This window comes from Petromyzon marinus, chromosome 51, assembly GCF_048934315.1.
Source record: "Petromyzon marinus isolate PM22_M1 ecotype Great Lakes invasive population chromosome 51, UKy_Petmar_22M1.pri1.0, whole genome shotgun sequence".
Classification (NCBI taxonomy): domain Eukaryota; kingdom Metazoa; phylum Chordata; class Hyperoartia; order Petromyzontiformes; family Petromyzontidae; genus Petromyzon; species Petromyzon marinus.
Genome location: NC_133717.1, coordinates 5,763,932 through 5,783,742, shown reverse-complemented (window position 1 = coordinate 5,783,742; position 19,811 = coordinate 5,763,932). Strand labels below are relative to the sequence as shown.

At 45.9% G+C, this 19,811-nt stretch overlaps 1 long non-coding RNA gene across 1 annotated transcript; it reads left to right on the top strand.

The window, feature by feature from the left end:
• Positions 1-1,730: 1,730 nt before the first annotated feature.
• Positions 1,731-5,358, top strand: LOC142931249 (uncharacterized). The gene is made up of 3 exons (XR_012947257.1): positions 1,731-3,787; positions 4,204-4,257; positions 5,172-5,358. It is a non-coding gene; the product is annotated as an uncharacterized LOC142931249 (long non-coding RNA).
• The last annotated feature ends 14,453 nt before the right edge of the window (positions 5,359-19,811 follow it).

Sequence of the window (19,811 nt, the reverse complement as noted above, 5' to 3'; positions counted from 1 at the left end):
TCTTGCATGGAGCCCAAGGCCGAGAGAGATTGACAGATCTTTTGTGTTTCTTCCATTTGCGAATAATCGCACCAACTGTTGTCACCTTCTCACCAAGCTGCTTGGCAATGGTCTTGTAGCCCATTCCAGCCTTTGTGTAGGTCTACAATCTTGTCCCTGACATCCTTGGAGAGCTCTTTTTTGTCTCGGCCATGGAGGAGAGTTTAGAATCTGATTGATTGATTGCTTCTGTGGACAGGTGTCTTTTATACAGGTAACAAGCTGAGATTAGGCGCACTCCCTTTAAGAGTGTGCTCCTAATCTCAGCTTGTTACCTGTATTAAAGACACCTGGGAGCCAGAAATCTTTCTGATTGAGAGGGGGTCAAATACTTATTTCCGTCATTAAAATGCAAATCAATTTATAACATTTTTGACATGCGTTTTTCTGGATTTTCTTGTTGTTATTCTGTCTCTCACTGTTCAAATAAACCTACCATTAAAATTATAGACAGATCATGTCTTTGTCAGTGGGCAAACATACTAAATCAGCAGGGGATCAAATACTTGTTTCCCTCACTGTAGGTTCGTATTAACGCTCGGTAATACAATTATTCTCGCAGTAACATTTACGGAGTATGTATTAGTGTGTTTACGTCAGGTCTCCGAATTCAGATCGCAGCACAGAATACAGTTCTTATAAATAAGATTGTTACGCATGAAATCAGGAAAGAAACACGCAACCACTTCTGCGTTGATCAATTTTATTCTAAACGAAACCTTAACTTTACATGCGAACTCTCAAGCTTGGAATTTTCAACACAGCATCAACACAGTAAACATCAACGATTGCGTTGTTTCACTTTGGCAACTGCACATATGATTAATTCCACCGCGTAACGCGAGCTTAATTGGTGATAGAGAGAGTCGTTAAAACATGCATGCACTCTATTCTAAACAAAAACCTTAACACTCTAATATGCAAATTCTTGTACTTGAAATTGTCAGCACAGTACTACAGGCGATGTTCATTCATCGATCCATCTTTTCAACCCTCAATAATTATTTCCTCTGAGTACCATGAGCATACGGAAAATACGAATAAAAAGTCCTTAAAAGTTCATCCGACGATATCCATGCGAAAAGGCAGCCAAAACAATTATTATTCTCTAAGGCACAAATATACTACAATAGATTCATCGGCAAGATTATATAATTAAAGAAATGACTTAGAGTAAGGGCGTGCGATGGTGTGCGTGTTCTCCCACGAGATCCTTAACTTGGGCCGAACTTTAATTAATTTGTGGACAAGATTGTCTGATAAGGAAACCGGTTTACACGCTCATTTCCCCGTGAGCGTAGAGTTTCTTGGCGAAGGTTTCAAAGGCTTAATTTATATTGATGAATCTATTGGTAATTTATGCAATTGGAAGTACAAATTACAAAAAAAATTAATGTACTTAAAACGACGTACTCTCATCACTCGGTGAGCCGCGACGCCTTCGCGGCCACTGATGGTTCACGTACTTGACGATTAGGCTTCTTAATGATTCGTGTGTGTGTTGATTGATATGAATTGGGTTGAGTGGACCAGTGTTCGGAATCAATTCTTTGCGTCAAGAAGACGTCAGGTGGTGTGGTGGCAGTGTGGGGCAGAGTGCATATCATACGAACAGCGGGGTTTTCTTCTTTCACGCGGTCGGCCAGAGTTCGGCCCCGCAGCAGGTGGACGAGTTGACACGGTGCGCTGTAGGCGCGATGATCCGTCGGCAGATGGCGCCCGCAGCTCGTCTGTTGCTGTTGGCGAAGGTGCTCGCCGTTGGCGTCGCTTGGTGGCGCTCTCTCTGGCGATGACCGCCCTCTGGTGGCTGATGCTGGGATTCTCGTCAGCTTAGCTATCACTGCAGTGACCCTTGAGAGTCGAGGTTCAGAGCGGAATGCTTTTCGAGCGATACTTCTTCTGATGGTGCTGCATTCGCACGGCGTAGCATGTCGCTAAACAACGAGTCTCGCCATTCTGGGCGAGTTGTAGAGTCTTCTTCTGCGTCGTTGGTTGGCTGGTCTTCAGGTTGGTCGCCGTCTTCTTCCGCTGGCCGATGCTGAGCTGATCCGCTGGTCGCTGACTCTTTTGCTCACGGGCGGCTGGTCGGGCTCTTTCCGCCGCTGGATGATGAGCTGCGCCGCACGCGCTCTCTCCGTGGAGATGCGCACGATCACGCTCGCCGCTGGTTCGCTGGCACTCTTGCTCACGGGCGGCTGGTTGTGCTGCAGCTGGGAGCTGGCATTCGATGTAGAAATAAAAGTCTTTGAGCGATACTTCGTCTTTCAGCTCTGAACTCAGGCTCGTTGATACATCGCTACTCGGCGAGCCTCGCCATCCTCAGTTGATCGCGGGGCCCCTTGGAGCCGGCCGCTCGCCGCCCTCTTCTGGGGCTCGCCGAGCTGTGCCTTGTTGAACTGTCGAGAGCTATTGTCGCTCACTCTCAAAACTTGAAAATTGTATTTGCACACCTCTTACACAACTCTGATAGCTTAGTACGATACAGCTTATCGCATTCCTCGATTCTGCAGGCGACTCAAAACATCAGGATGAATGTGGAATAACTTTCAGCGATACTCTATCGGTCCATGCTGAACTCAGCACCTAACATTACCTCGCCCCTCTTCTCTGTGGGACACAGCACCCATTGCTAATGTCTCGAGGCCATGCCTCGGAGCTGGCTTGATGTCCTCTTCCGATCTGCCGTCTCGCTGTCCCTTGCCGAGCTTAAATGTGAAATTCTCTCTCCTCTTTCCGCGTCTCTTGCGAGAGAAAAAAAAAAACAGATGTCCACTCTGTGTTGTGGGGGGGGGGGGTGTAGTCCGTGTGTGTATCATTAAGTCCAGCCCAGTGTGTACAGATGGCCCCCGTGATAATAAATTTCCCTCGCTCTGGTGTTAAATACCTGCTCTCCCGCGCTGCGGGAAGACAAAGGCGGCCGGGAGGCTCCTTCCTAATGGAACAGTCTATCTTGGCTTTGTAAGCCCGTCCCATTCCGCCTCATTCCTTCTCGATAACTCTTAATGTAACATTGCATCGTTATTATCTGTTTCTGTCCCCAAGATTTGTGATTTAACATTGTATTAACTTTTGCTCCCCGCCTGTATCCGAGGGTCCGGGCTATTATGTATGAGCTATTTATTTTATTTTATTCCTGATGTCCTGAGGTTAGAGAATTCGTTTTGACTTAAAAATAACTCTGACTGCCAGAACTATTCTTCAGGCTTCGGTCATTTAGTATCGAATTAATAAATGGGTAATGATTCACTGATGTAGATTGTGGCCTGGTTTTTAATTGGGGTGAGTGTGAGGATTGATAATGTTAGCTTATCCTTGTAGTTGAGTTCAAAACTTTAACCGTTGTTTTAATAGCAAAGAAGAGGACAATTGTTTAAACTCGCTTGTATTTACAAAAGGTGGTCCTTTTTTGAGCTGCCGTTTTGTATGTGTAAGATGTGCGTGTTTGAGCTGCCGCTCTCGCTCTGGCCCTTCCCCCCCTCCAACCGTATTTCCTATTTAAGCTTCTGTTCATCCCCCCCCCCTCTCTCTGCCTCCCTGTCCGTCTTTCCTCCCTCCTTATCTCTTGGTGGACTTGTATATGTATTTCTACTGACCGTGTACCTCTTATTTTTCATTCTATCTATGCTGGTATGTGCAATCCAAAGGTTGAACACGAAATTTAACACTCTTCTGAAATTTGTGGTCCGCCAGGAAGTGTCTAACTGTGTTGTTGGCCTGACTGGATGTGCTTCACATAATGTTTTTTCAGGTTTGTTGAATTCTCGTCTCTCATCTTTTTGTTGTATTTACCTCCGTGATTTGTTCTTGACACCTGATGAAGATCGCTTGCGTTGTGACCGAAACGTTGTGATTGTTTTTTGTTTTAATATAATTTTATTGTATTTCTACATACGTGACTTTACCGAAAAAACCAATGAGTAATTTTATGCAGTCACGAAAGCTTTAATACTTTATTATTGACACATATATTTACGCGATCTAACCCAAAAAACCTCTTATGGATATTGGTCTCAAAATCCTACGTGTTAAATTCGGTTATAACTGTTTCTGTACTGTACGCGATATTGTTGCTGCTTGCTAAGACATCTAACTCGGTTATAACTGTGTTAGGTTTTGTACTGTACACGATATTCACGCAAAATGTTTTCTCATTTCCTGTTTCAGAATATGGCTTCAGTTTGGAGTTCGACAAAGTTGACCCAATACCAGCCAGCAGAGGTATTTATTAATTCTTAATTTACCGGTTTATGAACTGACCATCCTTTGGTTCATGCGCTTCTTGTACAAATTCCGTGAGTAATGCAAAAATGGGTAAATTATTATTTTATGACAGTAATTTTAAGTTCAAAACGTGATTTCATGAATTACTATTGTTTTGCCAAATATAGTGCCTAGCGTAAATCCTTGTGTATTAGATACATCTTCATCTAGCAATTAATAGACCATGGTTGATAAATATTACAATGATAGATGAATCTATGAAGATGGAAAACAATTATGATGACCTTCTCTGGTCTGACACTGGTGAAACTAGGCCCTAAAGAAGGCTGTCTCTGGTACAGCTATTTTAGTACAAGCAATGGACAGGAAGTACAAGATCAATGGACTCGCATAATGCGCACGCATAATGTACGTTGATTTATTAATCCTTCCCCCCCCCACCTTGGACAAGAAGAGTGCACAAGTGTTGTCATCACATCTACGCCTCTATATAAGGAACGAAACAGGAGGACTTCTCCACAAATCTGGCTGTCACCTGATGAAGCTAGTTGTGATTACTAGCAAAACATATTCTTTGGGTCTTTCGGTAAAGTCACGTAGATTGTTCAAAGAAAATAACCATCTACGTGACTTTACCGAAAGATCCAAAGAATATGAATTCCTGCAGTCACGAAAGCTTTAAGTCAAGATTTACTAGCAAAACACCGTACACAGATTGTAAATGTTGTGGCTTGGCTCCCCAACACACGGGTGTGCTGTACTATTGATTGATTCGGCATGTTCTGTTTACGTGACAACTATTACTAATTGGCTGTCGGGTGATGGCGGGTTTGACTAGACATTTCTATATTTACGAGATCTAACCCCAAAAAACTGTATTATAGTAGTAATTGTGTTTTATCGTTTTTCAGAATGTGGCTGGATCCCCGTAGCAGAACGCAGAGTGAACAGCCGGATCGTGGGAGGCTACGAAGCAAGGCTCTGAGAATGGCCCTGGCAAGAGAGCCTGCACAACTTCAACAGACTGACCTGTGGGGGCTCCCTCTTCAGTGACCGCTGGGTTGTGAGTGCTGCTCATTGCTTCCAGAGGTGAGCGTTTCTGTTGCTTCACATGTCTTGTGAACACTTTACTCCGAGCTATAAATGCTCTGATACGTGCATTGTCCTGGTACTTGTTCGCCTTTTGACGTTCTCTGGTCTAACACTGGTGAGACACGAGGCCCTAAAGAACGCTGTCTCTCGTGTAGGCCAATACATTTAAAAGACAATGCATATATTATCTGAGCATGTTTGTTTGCATGTTCACCACAAGTACGTGTGGTTAATACAAACTTGATTCATTGCTAAAGATATCTATTTGGTGTTTGAACATCTTAACACCTGTTTTATTGCCAGAAAGGGTAAAACCTATTTTTCTTTGTCATACTTTAAAAGTATGCATTTGGTAAATGTTACACACAGCAGACAAGTTGAATAATCACAACTTGTAGCACTTTAACAGACCGCTTTTGGGATGAAGGCCTTTGCACACCATGTTGGTCATGGGGTATTGTTTGACCATACCTCACCACACTGGTCACGAATAACGTTATCTGTGGTTGGGAATCACACTTGGGGAATTAAAACGTGGGTCAACAGGTCCGTAAGTGCTGTGTGCTAACGAATGAACCACCGCTCCTCCCACTCACACAATGAATCACAACACCATTAGAAGATATTTTTGCAGAATTTTATTGCAGAAAGAGGCATGAATATAAGTGGTGGAGGCATTAAGCATCTCATTTTTTTCACATTCAGGTGTGATTTTACATCGTGCACTTGCAATTGTGATGCGTGTCGGCGCCACGGTCCAAATTTTCTTACTTTGTAAAATGACTCACACCAATTACTCAGTTGAGGACCCTCCTGAAAAGGTGCTGAGACTCAATGAGGCTTACCTTGGTAAAAAAACATAATGCCCTGTGGTATTTGATGCTGACTGTGGTGTCTGTATTTACCTCCCTAGTAACAACCCAAACACCTGGACGGTATACCTGGGCCTGCACTCTCAGAACGATCTCACCGCTTCAACTGTCGTGGCCGGAAGCGTCAACAGAATCCTCATCCACGAGCGCTACAACGGAAGCAGCCATGACTATGACATTGCTCTTATGGAGCTGTCAGAACTTGTTTCCTTCATCGATTACATACAGCCAGTTTGCCTCCCACCTCGCTTTCAGAAGTTTCCCTACCCAGGGAAATCATGCTTCATTTCTGGTTGGGGAAAACTTTTTGAAGGTGGTAAGTCCATAGGTGAAATATTCCAAACCTGGGAAAACACGTGATTTCAGAAGATACTTTGACCACTAAATAGAGCATAGTTTGAGATATTATTTAGTATCCATATCTCAGTGTCTATGGTGTAAGAACAAAGCAACCACAGTATTGTCATGTTTTGAGCCTCCACACGACCCGATTAACATTCTAATAAAATCGATCTTTTCATAGAAAGCAGTTCCCTTCTGTTTAAACTCAGGATTACAACCCTTGAGTTGTTTACGTTGGGTTAAATGTAGCACCTCTAATATACAACATATACAAATATTCAAAAAAATCCATTGATATACCCACGATTCAAGTCATGTATCGTGATTTTAATGTATGAATCGGTGCAATGTTATTTTCCGATGACACAAGTTAAACATAATCGATAGTTGAACATTTATTTTATTTCGGGGGAATGTTTGTATAATGAAAAACAAATATAATATACACATCTCTTCTACTGAACAATTCCTTTGATTTAATGGAGGCCCAAATCTTTGTTAGGAAACATTTTTTTGTAAAAATCCATTGGAATAATGATGGCAGTTGGGTAGCAGAGCTCTCTGGTGCTCGAGGAATATCTTAAATAGGCATTAAGCTGATATACAGGTGATATATTGTTAACATTGAAATGTACCACGATCTAAGTCTTGATGAAATAAAGTACTTCACTTTAAGATGTTTTCTTGTTCGTGTTTTTGTTTTTTTGTTTGTTGTGGTTGCACCCGATTCAAGAGCCAAATGGCTCACAGGGCTCTACCAAAATAAATAAATAACTGAGACTGAAACACGGTTTCCAACACGAATTCTTGTACTTAACAGGCTACCCACCCGACCAGCTTCAGGAGGCTTCAGTAGAGATCTTGAAGACGTGCGTCACCCCAGGGCCGCAGGCCTATAGCCCATCTCTAATCACCAACAGGATGCTCGAAGGAGGGGTGGACACCTGCCAGGTGAGCTGCATAACAACCAACAAGATGCAACTCTCTTTCCTAAAAACCATCTGGAGCACATGACGACTATGGGTCCAATTATATTCCACCAGGGGGAACTTGGAAAGCAAACTTCTCCAGTCAATTCACAAACAAATTTTGGTGCCAATTTACTGGAAGGAGCGTGGGTGGGCCAACATCAACTGGACCTTCAACAACAATGTCCTCATTCAGGATCCCAGTCCCATTGAACATTTAAAGCTGGCCTCAGTTGTACTCTTTGCACTGAACGTTTAAACCTAATTATCGGGCCTTTTGACATCACCTCTTTGGTATCATGACATGTCATTGCTTATACTGGATCACTGTAATCATCGCTCCATCAGGCCTCCTTGTTCGTCAGTCAACTTCTAAGATTGGTGTCGTGTGTGTCTGTTGCAGGGAGACTCTGGGGGTCCCTTGGTTTGCCAGGACTCAAACGGCCGCTGGTACCTCTCAGTCCACCGTCACCACAGAAGCCGCTGGTTCCGAAGAGGAGGAGCTCAATCTGCTTCTACATCGCGTCTTGTAGGGATTTATTTCTTTATAAAGATGTACATCTTCATGAAGGACATCAACAGCGCTACGATGAAGACCAACTCACAAGGTTTGTGTGTGTGTGGTCAACCTGCCGTAGCGCTCACCAATAAATCAGAATCAGTTTTTTTAGCCTGGAAAAATCCGATGAGCTATGAAGCTCTTTAATTTCGATTTAAAGCTTTCGTGACAGCAAGGATTAATCTTCTTTGGTTCTTTCGGTGAAGTCACATAGAATGAGAATAAAATAATAAATTGATAAAATAAAATAACACAATAATATTCTCACGACGTTTCGGCCACAACACAAGCGCCCTTCATCAGGTGAAGGGACGAGACTGTCTCGAGCGCTGTCCTCCAGACAGTCTCGTCCCTTCACCTGATGAAGGCCGCTTGTGTTGTGGCCGAAACGTCGTGAGGATATTATTGTGTTATTTTATTTTATCAATTTATTATTTTATGAAGCTCTTGTTTAACATGTCCAGTAAAATATGTAAACGATAAACTTTATTACACACCACACACACGGCTAACTCATCACTCGTGTAAAATAAACACGGGCCGTCCATAAATGACGTCTAGCACCTAGTGGGGGGGGGGGGGGTCAGACATTTGTGACGATGTGTGACGGGGGGGTGGGGTGGGTTTGAGAAATGTGACGTCACATCAAAATGCGCCACTTTAAATAAATATAGAATTGTTATAACACGAATTTTTACTTATTAATTTTCATTCTTAACTATTTGATTATTTAAATTTACTAAGGTCACCTTTTATTTATTCCATGAAGGAGCATTTTGCTTTTCCATGGGAGAATGGAGCAGCTTACATTTTGAATTTGTTTTAATGATTGTTATGAAACATTTTGATTCTAATGATTCTACCAGGGTTTTTCATTCTGTGGAATGAATATATGATTGTTATAATTGTACTTTACATTTTGCTTTGTTATACCACAAAGTTTAAAGTATTTTTTTAATAGTTATAATTACTTTTTATATTTTATGATTATAAGATAATTTCAATATATTCTGAACATCTGCAGTTTTAGTTAGACGTTGAATATTTTCAAGTGAATTTTATGCTAAATTTAAGCTTTCCAAAGCCTCTGTTTTGTATACGTGTTTTCTCCTATAACATCTGAGTACAGCGCCACATTAAATACGCCCTACAATGACAATAGTTTAAAGCGATTAAAGCATGTTTTATTTTCAAAATTGAAATATAATTTGGGGGGGGGGGAAAATTTTGTTACATCATATTTGAGGGGAGGTCTGACTTTTTGTGACGAGGGGGGGGGGTCTAAAATCGTCCAAAATCGCGTGGCGTCATTTATGGACGGCCCCATAGCACAAGCGAGAGAACGGGGGGGGGGGGGGGTATCTGTGTGGGGGGCACAGTGATGGGTAGAGGAAGACTTAGTGGTACCTCTCAGTGATTGGTAGAGGGAGACGCGGTGGTGGCTCCTCTCAGTGATGGGGAGAGGAAGACGTGGTGGTACCTCTCACTGATGGGTATAGGAAGAGGCGGTGGTGGAACCTCTAAGTGATGGATAGAGAGGGAGACGCGATGGTACCTCTAAGTGATAGGTAGAGTGAGACGCAGTGGTGGTACATCTCTGGGTGCTGCTGCGCAGGGGGTCGACGCCGCAAGCGAGGAGGTCGTGACCCGGAGGAGGAGGAGAGCGCTGCCAAGCGATGGCGGTCGATGGAGATGGACCACAAGCACAATTTGTGCATGCGGACGGTGGTTTTTGGAGGTGAGTGGAGTAGAGAGGTGAAACATGAAAGTTCAGAGAGTGTGTGGAGATAGATGAGATGGGAGAGTTTGGAGAGTGTGTGGAGTAGAGACAGGAGAGTTAGGAGAGTGGAATGGAATAGAAATTTGGTGAGGTAGGAGAGTGTGGAGTAGAGTGAGATGAGACAGGAAAGTTCGGAGAGTATGTGGAGTAGAGATATGAGGTGAGGCGGTCTGTACCCGTACCTGAGGTCGCATCTGCACCACCCCCTTGATATATTATCTTTCTCAAACCTTCCAAACGGTTCCTCCTTTCCTGCCAAATCTCTCCCCTCCAGTCCTCAGCCAATTCCCTGCCTCCTCCTGCCCAGCTGCAATCCTGCCGCCTTCCATCTTCACGAGCCCTTCTCTCACTCTCCCCCCCCCACACACAGTTAATTGCATCTCTGCGCCACCATGAATTCCTTCGTGTAAATTCTAAACTGAAGCCCACTGAGCAATAAAGCTCTTTTTCGACCTGGCCACAAATGATAGCTCAAAGAATTGGCTTATCGGCATGTGGTAATGTATAGCAGCCAAATAATCGAAACGCAAATTAATTCTACATGTGGAGGCAAAAATCGGAGGACCCGGAGAACAATTCACGTGGCCACGGGGAGAACGTGCAAACTTCAAATATGCAGGCATCAGGGTTGGGATAAAACCCACGATATCCTCTATCACAGGCGAGGTAGTTAACATCGAGCCACCGGGGTGCCCCTGGTCCACGCATTCTTACCTCCAAACTGAGACTCCTGTGCCCCGCACCCCCACACCCCCCTCTTGTGTGTGCAGACCCTGACAAGCGGACAGCGACCAAGCCTGCGGCCCCACGACACAGGCCCCGGAGCCCCCTGAGAGTGCGATGCTCCGTGGATGAGGAGTCGATTGGGTCCCGCATGTGCACTGTCAGCATTGGTGGTGGGGAGCAAGGAAGAGGTGGACCACGCCGACAACGTTCCCCACGTTCCCCACTCTGCCGCTCCCATCCGGTGGATGAGAACCACGATGGGCCGAGTTCCAAGCGGCCATCGTGAGTAGAGCTGCGAGTGCACACGAGCGTGTGTGTGCATGTGTACATGCCGAGCAGGGTGCAGGGTGGTGGAGCAGTGGGACCCATTGCTCTACAACAACACCAGGTTGACCCGAGTTTATTACCAGCCATGGCTAACATCAGTGACCAGCAATAATTGAACCCGTCCCGAGTCTCTCCTAGGTCGACTCAGCTTAAAAAAGATATCACCTGGTAATGTATGTAAGCATTAGCAGCCAAAGACAGCCAGATGTAGTGCTTGTCATTGTGCGATGTTTATATTTTAATATCTCGCTGACAATACTTTGCCCCAACAGCCTTCTTCGTAGGGCCATTGCCAAAAACGTCGCCTATTATACATTTCTTATTTTAAGGCCACAGTGTTATTGACTGACGAGTTTCTTCTCTATCCCACACGTTGGTGGGATGTAGTCTACCAGCGACTTGTAAGAAAGAAGTTAAAGCCCTGGGTGTAGCCTTGACACAGCCTAACTTAAAGCGTAGGTTGGCATAGCCAGGACAATGAATACGCGTTTGTTTTTGGTTTTCGGCCACGTGGTGCCTATGCTTGACGTTAACCCTCTACCACCCAACGAGGTCGTCAAATTTACAAGATATTGTTTACACTCGCCGATGTATGGATTACATTCTGTTCAATGAATCTCCTTGCCGGTGGCTTAGGACTCTTCACTACCAACATTAACATGAATCAAACTTGACACGGTCTCCGTTTAAGTGAACCGCATGCTTCGCTCGCGTGGCTGCCTTCGGCTCCTCGTTCACCGCCGCGCCCTCTCGTTGTGTTCCAATCAGAGTGTGGAGCAGGCTGGGTCCAAGTGGTGCGCCGTCGCACACCACCTCCGGTCCCGAGGGCCATCGGTGGCAGCGGCTGAGCGTTGTCCCACCTGTGACGACACGGGCCGAGTCGGCGGAGTACCGTGCTCCGGCGCGCAACGTCAGCCAGGAACCATCCACTTGGTACCAGATCACGGTAAATGCAGTGGCCGCACACACGTGGACACAGTCGGTGGTTATCTCCGTGGTGTTATTGGTAAACATACTACGTGCTATCTGCTTTACAGTAGACCTTAATTATCCAGTGATGTCATATGCTGGCGTGATGGTCGGAATAAAAAAAATGAATTCAAATTACACAATTGGGATGACACATAGCAATGTTGCCCTCTCCCCCACTGCAAAAAAACATGGAAGGACCCTTCACAAAAAGAGTATTGAGACTCAGTGAAGCTCTCCTGAATAAAAACGCATTGTAATAATACAGGGGCAGATCCAAAGGGGGGTAACAAGGACAATCCTTCGGAAAGCCTTTCGCAAACTGTTGGAGCAGGTGCTGTTCGTGGGCACCTTTTAAGGCCAGCATAGCACCTCAGGGTATAGTGTGGTTGTTACCTCAGTGCTCATGTTTACACACGACACCAGGTACTCATTTAAAGCTGAGTCGACCTAAGTGAGGCCAACAGCCACTTTTTTTGGCCATGAGCGGCCAGGGTTTGTAGGGCAGTGTGCAAACCACTGAGCCAGCACTCCCCGCAGACACACGTACACGTGCAGGCTTACAAATTGCTTGGGGTCTTGCTGGCTTGGTTGGAAATTTGGGATTGTGGGTCTGGGATATGACCTCATGGACTAATTCCTTTGTTGGGATAACGTTTTTCTTGTTTGTGCCTTTTGTTTTGGTGCCAATTCTTAACTTGTTTCTTCATTCTTGATTTTGCTTGCTCGTAGGGTTTTCATTTGCTTTGGCAGTGGCTGTATGTGGGATTTGGTCCTAAAAATTATTAATGTATGTTGTGGGATGCTTTTAGCATGAATGATGCTATATAAAAGGAAAGATATCTTATTGTTCACTCCTGGCCACTGCTTCTTGTGTCCCCAGATTCCTTTTGGGAGGAAGTACGGCAAGGAGGGGCTTCTGCAGTTCCTGCAGCAGGGCTGCTGCACGCCCTTCACTCCGTTGCAGGTATGAGCGCGAGAGATTAAGCGATGTGTTCAAGCTGGACTGCTTACAATCCATCCTGGGTTTAACTATCCTGTGTTTAAACTATTGGTCAAATGTCCAACAGTGATTTCCTATTCTTCACCGTATGTCCAGATTAATGAAAAGGCTTTGATCTTGTATTTGAATAATAAAGTGATGGTGTCGATTTGTCAGATGTGGAGTGGAAGGGTATTCCAAACGGTAGGGGCTGTGCATGAGAAATCTCGTCCATCAATGGGACCATGCCCACCACTGATGACAACACTGTGCCTCTCTGCAATATTGTGTCTGTGTGTGTGTTCTTCTCAGTTCCACTTTGAGGGAGACATGGCAACATTCTATGTGGTGAACTACATGGCTGCCTTGAACCTCAAGGCGCTGTCACGGAAAATTGTCTTTCCCGACAACTATAGGGTGAGTGCTTCGGGGAGGCAGGAGGTGATAGGCCGACCGCTATGAGATGTAAATGTTACATCTGCTGTTTATAGCTGGAGATCACAGCATATCAATAGATTGTTTCATGCATCTGTCCAGAGCTTTGAGCGTACCTGACTTGAATGCGTACGTGTTTTTCCCCCGGACAGTGCAGCTTCTGCCTCCAACCTCAATGCTCATTCAGGGAATTTGCCGAACAATCCTAATACAGGATTCTCGTGAACAACAGTCTTGAGGCTGAGCAAGACTCTCCTGGATAATGAGGGCATCATTATTATCCTCATGTAGCCTTTCATAGTGGCCCCAAGAGGTACTTGTTTTTTTCATTGAAATCCCCTGGGATGGCTGGAAAAGACAGCCCAAGTGGACTGGAGGGCTAGGCCAATAGGTGTGCAATTATGCATAGGTTAAATGCATTTCAGCACACATAATGCATGCGTTTAGTCACACGCGTAAGAATCATTTGATTTCGGGTTGAATAGCTCATATACCATGTGTGACCACCCGCAGCTATGAGAGATTACAGCACTTGAAATCATAAAAATATCGTCATAAATCATCAAACTCATTGAGTTGTCGGTGGAAGCCGGGATTCATTTAAAAAAATCAATTAACTTTTTCATGTAATTTTCATCATTTCGTTTTTATTGCTTCCCATTATTCCCGTCTCATTTTTACCATTTTCTTTGATCCATTTTCCAAATTGCTGCCATCTTGCTGCCATCTTTCCCCCGAGGAACAAAAATGAAACAGCATAGAAATGAATGTAAATCCAATACTTTACATGTGATTGGTGACCGGGGTCACTGTGGAAAATTAAGCATATCCTGGTCTCTTGAGTTCTCTTTCACCTGGTTGCACAACATGCATTAGAATTATGACACACGCAGACATGACCACAATAACGAGGTAAGGTGATCCACATGGGAGGGGGCCGGCGTGCCGGCAGACAGCTGATCGGTGCCGCCGCTTTGCCCGTATTGCAGGCCATCGTCTTGATGCGCCCAGTCCTGGGCCCACCATCTCCGCTCGCTGCGAAGTACGACCGGCGGCTGATCGAGGTGAGGAGGCCATGCGTACAGCCGGCACGCGGCTGCTATGCTCTCACCGCAGTTCCGTGTGGATGTGTTGGTATTTGTAATTGTGTGTGTTTTGGTACATCAGATTGTATGTTAGCATATCAGATTGTTTGTGGTGGTACATCAGAATGTGTTGGTACACCAGATGGTACATGTTAGGACATCAGAAGTTATCATCACATCTATCATTACTCTCAACACCATCATCCTCACCATTGGCATCAACTTCATTACCACCAGCACCACCACTCACATCATCATAATCACCTTCATTACCATAATTGTTTGTTACCAACAGGAAGAAGCTGATTTGCCAGAGCCGCCCACATCCATGTCCATGATGGTGCCCAAAGTCATGGCACCCTCTTCTCAGCCTCCGACTGCACAGCCTCCCAAAGCTCAGCCTCTCATCGCTGTGCCACCCACCGCTGTGCCACCCACAACTCTGCCATCCAAGGATCGGCTTGCCACTGCTCAGCTTCTCAAAGTTGTGCCACCCACACCTCTGCCACCCACGCCTATGCCTCCCACAGCTGAGCGACCCACAGCTCTGCCACCCACGGCTCGACCTCGGAAGGTTCAGCCTAGCGAAGATCGGCCTCCCATGGCTCTGCCACGCACACCTCTGCCACCCACAGCTCAGCCTCCCACCACTCTGCCACCCACTGCTCAGCCTCCCACCACTCTGCCACCTACAGCTCAGCCTCCCACAACTCGACCACCCACACCTCTGCCACCAAAGGCTCAGCCTCCCACCGTTCTGCCACCCACACCTCTGCCACCAAAGGCTCAGCCTCCCACCACTCTGCCAACCACACCTCTGCCACCCAAGGCTCAGCCTCCCACAGCTATGCCACCCACCCCTCTGCCGCCCACCTCAGCCGACATTCAAGGCCTCATCACGAACTTTCTCAAGGAGTAAGGAGCCTTCCAATTCCCCGCACTCACTCACACAGACACTAGGGTATCCCAGCCTATGCTTTTATGTAATATTTCATCATCATCACCAGGAATTATCAATGCACTGCTGGGTAAATGCTTCCCCAATCCATCACTATACAACTGCCCTGCAATGGAATAACCTACCTACAATCGATAGACAAGCTCATTTATTCGCTCCAACTCGTGGATGCCCTTGCCCTTAGGCACGTTCCCTCCCTTGGATGTCACCCAGTACTTAGTCTAGACTAATGGCCATTATTCCTTCTGCCAGTGTGTTCTGCTCAAACCCACTTACTTTTCTTATCAGTTAGAATGGTTTCTTTACGCTGCATATTTTGTTTAATCCACGTGTCTCTCATTATTACCGTTTTCCAGTTGGATTGCCTTCCTTCTACAGATTAGTCCCATTATCTTAATTCTATCATGAATTTATCATCTATATATATAAAAGGGAAATTTGTAAATATGTGTCTGTTCGAAATGTTTAGCATACTTCCCAACATGCAACAAACTTGAAATTTGGAATGTGGGTAACTTCCAGACTGTACATAATGCAGAAAGTAAAAACAAATAGACTCTTGTACATATTTTTTTTTGGGGGGGGGGCGCAATAATGGATATATTTTCCACGGCAAGTGAGCGGTGACATCACATCTGTGATGTCACCCGCATGCGGAAGCATTACGCAGTGTGCCTGCTGACGTCACACATCCCCACCCCAACCCTCCGCTTATTAATCCAAGACAAGAATCCAAGTCTCGGGTGAAGCCGGGTAGTAAAGCTAGTTGTATATAAAAGTGCAGCCCTGAAATTCCTTGTGCATTCTACTCCACTGGAGGGAGCTGTAGAGAACCCTCTATCGTGTATTTGGCCTAGTCTTCCACAATAGCCGGACATAAGGGTAGGGAGTACCGACACTTGACCCCAACATTTCCAATTGAACTGTGGTAGACAGCTGGCTGGACATAGGTGGGGGGATTCAATCAGTTTGCACCTTTGCTTCAACGTTCGCTTCCAGGACATTACACTGGCAACCTCTGATTTGGAAGCCCAGAGTAATAACCGTTACACCACTGCATCATCCCATTATTTATGCAACAATTCATTGCGACTCTTTTATGATCTCAAGCACGACCGTATACTTGCATCGTGAACAAAATAATTGAGTTGATATGAATCGATGGATCGCTACGCACTCGGTGATTAAAGTGTGTTGCATGTGCATTGGCAGGTACTACGGTCTTTATGATACCGCAGACCGCGAGGGTCTGCTCAAGAAGTATCATAAGGATGCCCTCATCACCATCTACACCCCCTCAGAGTGAGCTGACAAACCCACACACACTCACAAACTGGCCAGCAAGGCTGTCACATGAAAGGATGCATTGGTATTTGCCACAGACCGCTCTCGGGAGACCGTGTTACATTGTTTATCATAGGTACAGGCGGTTATAAGCATCAATGACAACTTCTATAGCGTCATCAAAAGAGCAGGCCATTTAAAGTGCGCTGAAACGTGTGGAGGTTTTTTTTTCACATAGCCGCAAGCAGCCAATCAGAAGCTTGCTTTAAATCCTTCGAAATGAAATATGGCTTCCAAAACTGGAATTAAATCGTCAGTTTCCGCAACGATACCAGAAGAAAGAAATGCTTTGCGAAAGCACGGAAATTAAAGCACACTTGTGGATGTGAGTGTAGCCACTCCGTTTCCTAACAATCCGGATCTCGTTTCTACCTCCAGGAGCAGCCTGGGAGAGGAGGGTACAGACAAGCCGACCCCGGAAGATTCACGTGAGTGTTCATCACGGGCGATGTTTGCAGATCCGCGCGTCACTGTGTCACTGCTGATGTCATTCTGTCACCGTGCGCCATGCAGTTTTTTTCTCCTTGCTCCGCACCTCCGATAGCAGTTGACTGCGTACAGTGCAAAAGAAGTTTAACATGCGCATATCTGTCGCCACTCGCATCACCACAGTTTTGTTGCCCTCCTGCCCCCTCATCCCACAGCACAGCTCAAGTGCGAGCGGCTGACGGCGGAGGACTTCATCAAAGAGCTGACGCACAAGCATCACGATATGTCCTCCTTCACCACCACCGTCAGCCGTGGCACGGTGAGACGTGGACTTGCACCAAAACACCCTCATTGGCATAGCCGCTGGCTCTGCTTAAACACAAATTGCTGAGCTTATGTGGCCTGAGTTACAAACCTTTCCTGTGCACAAGCCCTCAATTTATGCTTAGAATTTTTACTATAAAAATTTTGACTTATTCTTTGATACCCTTATGTCAATGTAAATATATCCACCTTTCACATGCTCCAATATTAAACGTGAATTATTACGTGAAACGTAACTCTGAAAAGAAATTAAAGCCATCTTCTTCGCCTTACATTATCCCTAGCCTTGACACTCGATCCCATTGATCCCTAGCAACATATATATATCTCTCTCGCAAACCTTGACACTAACAAAAGCCAAGACTCACACTTACTCTAGCCACAGCAATAACCCTGGCCGAGACTTCAACCCTGCAGTCTCCACCTCTTGGGTTCCTTAAAAATGATGGGCGGTCGTGTTTACTTGTGACTCTCACTTTACAGGATACCCAGGTCAACTTCACCATCCATGGCTTCTTCAAAGAGAGTGAGTATTTGCATAGTCACATTCACCATCAGCTTCGTCATCAGCAGTAGCATCATCAACAGCATCACTGACATTGCATTTAATTACACCAGATGCATTCTGCACTGCATGCCATAAGCACCACTTCACCATTCTAATTGATCCTGCCATGCGGTTTATGCTAATGGCGTGGCTCTCTCTTGACGCCCGTGCACCTTTGTCGTGTGTGTCGATCCTCAGCCAAGAATTGCCAAGAGTCTGTGAAGATGTTTTGGCGTGTGGTGCAATTGGTGCCAACCATGGACGGCAGGTGAGTCACTTGCACCATGACCCAACACATCATAACAACCGCCGTTCACCATTAAGTGGCAGTGATGTCACCACGGCGCTTGTGCCAGTCTATGTGCATGTTGAGGCCACGCGAAGTGTCGAATGCCCACTGGCAGGAGGTCACGGGGCAGACCCACGTGCTACGGGTCGACTGAGATGGCTGGCCAATGCACCACCTGTGCCCCCTACTATGCCAACTTGCTGTGCTTTGGCCACCCAGTGGTCCGCTTGTTGTTTTGAGCGTCACTCCTCCCCCATTGTTGTTGGAGGGCGACTGCTTCCAACTACCCAGTAGCATTCTTAACGAGCCTCCTCCACAGAGGCCGATTTTAACACGGCTGGTACCAGTCATCGGCAAGTCCACTCAGATCCACATCCTCTTGTACCACATCACTCCATCTCTTCTCTAGCCCATTCCGCGCCCGTTTAGCCCCCTCTATCCAGCCGAACAAAAGCTGTTTAGGCATGCGGTGGCTGGGCATACGGGCTACATGACACATCATATACACATAGCCACAAACACACACCATGTTTTCGCACACAGACAATACGCGCTTTCCTGCTTCGCTTTCCTCTGCTCCCTCTCCCATTCTTTTGCTTCTTGCTTAACGAGGTTGCATACTCTTGATTTTCCAGAAGGCAGTACAGCAAGTGTGAACTCATCTCCATCTTGTCTTCTGTATGGGATAGTGTTGACCCCTTGCCCATGTGTGTTTCCTTCAGGTGCTCCATTAGCTTGCTGTTTAACTAAGTAATGTGTTATTATTTTTATTGACCTGCTTGTGTTTACACCCGGCAGGCCATCTGTCGCGAGTGAGCGGATGTTCATCCGCGAAGCTCTTGCAAGTGAGATGCCCCCTGCATTCGCCTCAACAACATCAGCGACGTCCAGCAGCTGCCCACTTACTGCGCTCACCTCGTCCCAGCAGGAGATAGTCAATTCGTTCACAGAAACATCCCACATGACACCGGAATGGTCGCAAAGGTGGGCGAGAGCACGTGGGAACTGTCTTACAGCCACACACACGTGCACACACGCATGATGTCATGCTTCATTGCAAGAGTAATGAGACACAGCCCAGCAGGAGCCATTTATTCTGCCAAACCCTTAGAGGGGCACCAGGGTCTTTGGACTCGGACTGTTATGTCCTTCATGCCCCTTCATTCCCCCCTACCCCTTTTGTCCACAGACAGAGGAAAGCGTCAGTCATTTTGTAAAGATTATTAAGGAGACAATGTATGCTTGAGGTGGCTTACTCCGGTCCCGAGTTTAAACGATAATTTTTGGTATGTTTCGACAATTTTTGTACAAACACATGGCCATAAAGTCGACTCGAGTGAGGGGCGACTTGACGGTGCGTCTCTGCTGCATTGACCCCGTGACGGCGCTATTCCAAGCATGCGGCTCCCATTGAGAAGCGAGCCAAACGGCACTGTGTAATGGGGCTGCACGGTCGATTCTCACCGGGAGCTGGCATGAACCTGTTTCAGGTGGCCATAGGAATCTGGTCCAAAGCCCAGGCA